This window comes from Atta cephalotes (assembly GCF_000143395.1).
Source record: "Atta cephalotes unplaced genomic scaffold scaffold00005, whole genome shotgun sequence".
In the NCBI taxonomy this organism is placed as follows: Eukaryota; Metazoa; Arthropoda; class Insecta; order Hymenoptera; family Formicidae; genus Atta; species Atta cephalotes.
In genome coordinates this window covers 6763409-6766854 of record NW_012130069.1, presented here as the reverse complement: position 1 = coordinate 6766854, position 3446 = coordinate 6763409, and the positions used below count along the sequence as shown (strand labels likewise).

The window sequence follows — 3446 nt, the reverse complement described above, 5'->3', positions numbered from 1 at the left end:
ATATATATATAAAATAAAAATCTTATATTTAAATTTTATGAAAATTCTAAGAATAAAAGATTGACAACAAGCTACGGATATTCTCTCTTTCGTCCGTACTCTTATATAACTTTGACGTCCTCATTATTCATGATTATTCCTTAACAACAGAAGATTATATGAAATGAGCATGAAATTCTTTCCCTGTTTATATTGTTCTCACGGCCTTCTTATCTAGTGTTCTTAATCGACATTTTAAACGAAACTCTTTTCTCTTTTTTATCGTCGCGTAGTCGACAGCGTGCGATTTTCAGAATGCAGTCGAGTGTAAATACCGTCGTGAAAGCCGTAGCGACCGACTGAGAGACAAGTAACTCGCATTGCCTTGCTCCCCTCCATCGTCGTGATTTTCCGCATGTATAACGCGAGGAAGAGAGCAGAGCGACTTAATAGATGCCTCTCAATCCTTTGATCTTTGTCTCATTGATTCGATGACCTTCTTTAAATACCGAGATCACGGTCAGTGCGCGACTTTCGCAACTAAAGACGCAACTGAACTCTTGCCGCCGCAGTGTGGACAGCTAATTTTTTTTCCTTCTCGTCATTATTGTATTCTGTTGTATAATTTTGCACAACATCTTGCCTCGTAAGAGCCAATCGCGTAAACGACGCACCGCGGCACACCGTCAATTTTACCGCGCGATGATTCAGCGTGCTTTTTAAGGCGCACCGATACGGTAACTGCCGATAAGGCGCACACGGCATACACGTCTTTCGTTTATTCCACTGACATCATATCCCGTAAGCAAGTTCCGCCTGGTTAGTAATAGAAATTGCGACGGGAGCATCGTGGTAGGAATTACAAAGATTCGCTCCGTTGTTGTTCCGTCTCATCGCTGCGAATCGTGTATCGCGCACGTCTTATCATATCACCCGCAAAAACGCGTTTTCCGTATCTCCGAAGCATCATTACGCGCGTTATCGCAAAGGAGAATCCGCGAGTCGCTCACTTGTCACTGCACGTCGTCTTCGAGTATCACGGCCGATTTGATAGATCACTACGAACGTAGAATACAGAATCTTTTCCTCCCACGATCGACGGCGAACGAGCGGAGAAACGGTGAAACGTTTGCGAGAGGCACGCGCCCGCTCGCTCGCTCGCCTCGCTCTATCGCGATCCTTCGCGGTTTCAGCTTGACTGAGCCAGCCAGCCAGTCGACGGCGGGCTGGATGTTCACGTCGAAACCATCGAGTGGTGATACCCCACCTTCGCGCTCGGCCTCCGTTGCTGATAGATACAACGTGACGTGACGTGACGAAGAAGACGACGACGAGGATGACGATGGGTTCGTTCCTCGCAGACGATCGCGACTAGAAACCCAGACGATGTACGTTCTGCATGTCGTTTGCGATTTTGTTTAACCACAAAAACCGATGGATGAAACGGCTTCTTACACGGAACGACGAATGGAAGACCTTCGGCCTGAAAATAGGAACCTGAGATGCGTACACCGGGATTAGATGTCGTAATCCGTAATTAACAATTTAATCCTCTGTCTGCAATCGTATTTTTACTCCCTTTGTCTCTGCAATCCAGATCTTTTAAATAAACCAAAACCTAATTTAATAAAAATTAAAGTTTGAGCAAAAAAGAGGAGGAAAAAATGGAAATTTGTTTAAAAAATCATAACTCCTCTCCTAGTAACAAGGGAATCGGATTCCAGCGTTTATTTCGGAGAAATTTGAGAATGAAATTTGGCTTGTACCAAAAAAGATGCAAACTGCAAATATTTACATTTTTATCTACTAGTGTCTCTTTCTCTTCGCAGAAAGAATAAAAAAATACATGTCTCTGAGATATATTTTCTACATTAACTGAACCGTTATTTCTGAAACTTATCTCGAGTTCAATTTTATTTTGATTAATATCGTTTTGCAAGTCGAATTACAGCTTTCGATAGATTTTATTCCTATCACGCGACCTGATATTTCGACTTACAGAACATAGCGACGTTTTCTCATTAGCTTTCTCGTCGAGATGGCCAACCGAGAAACTTTCACTCATTGTTACTAACGTTACGCTTCGATTCGCGATCGCGTTTCGATGCTATTCAATTACGATTTGACTATTGTCACTGATTGGTTCCATCGCACGTGTATAACGAGGGAAACATAGTTCGAAAGAGGAAAAAAACAACTCTTTCATGCTCTTTTAATTACGCAATAAATAAAAATGCCTTCGATATAAGCAACGGAAATTATAAATTATCTCGCAACCGGAATTCGCTATTTTGCCTGCTCGATCCAGACAGATACCGCAGTTTCACTGCAGCATTCGTACGACGTTGTTCATTTTCCCATAATTATTCCGACGTAGATATCATGGAGATGTTATTGAACGAAAATATCGATAACCGACTTCTCACTTCCGTATCTTATATCACAGAATTTTTGTTCATTAAAAAATGTTGGAAGATAAAATATATTTCGGATAGCGGTTTTAAATATAATATTATATAAAACCGCATGACGTTATTTTTATGCAAAAGTGATGAAACCAGATATTTATCGATTCTTCGTAATAAATATTTGCGCAAATATTTACGATGTTATAAAAAATTTATGTTATAGAACAAATTAATCTCTTTTTATAACATATTCGTATAAACCATTTATATAAACAAGAAAAAAATTGACACGATATCAGTGATTTTATCTATCTCTATAAAGATTTTTATAAATTTAAACAAAATAAGAATTTCATAATGATATAAAGAAATCTTACATTTCTTATTATTTTCTGCGATCATCAGCTATATTTACCTAAACTTTAGTCATTGTTTTTTATAACTTTTTATTTTATTTATTAGTCCAATATTTTTTATATAACTGCTGAATGTAATACAATAAAAATTTCATCATATGATACGATGTTATATTTCTTATGAAACTATGATATTAAGACTATTATGAAATCAGCAATAAAAAATGTAGTGAAACTTTGCCTCAATATAATCTTCTGTCGAGCTCTCTTTCGTGTGATTAAAAGAAACGGTACAATCATTTCTTCATCGATGTATTATAAACAGCTCGCTCCGACGCACGTTGCTCATGTTAAAACATTATAGAACGTTAAGTGCGAAATGGTTTATGTCACGTTTCAAGATATACTTGATTTCGCGCAGGACGAATATTTTTCATGTTTGCAAAACAAAAGAATATAAAAAATCCAAAAATTCATTCTCTCGCAGAAATTTGTAAAAAAACAATGAAATATTTATATTTCTAGAATAGAATAAATAATCGAATATATTATAAATATAATCACAGCTTAAAAATTTTTAAATAACACTGATTCATAATTTTTAAAATTTTTAAATTTTCTAAATTTTAATTTTTAATTTTCTTCTGTTTTTGAAAACAAAAAATTATATATATATATATATATATATATATATATATATATA

At 36.2% G+C, this 3446-nt stretch overlaps 1 protein-coding gene across 1 annotated transcript in view; it reads right to left on the bottom strand.

Annotated features, from left to right (window-relative positions):
• LOC105626427 (IQ motif and SEC7 domain-containing protein 1) overlaps positions 1 to 3446 on the bottom strand; it is a 55112-nt gene that overhangs the window by 22722 nt on the left and 28944 nt on the right. The gene's annotated exons all lie outside the window — the stretch shown is intronic.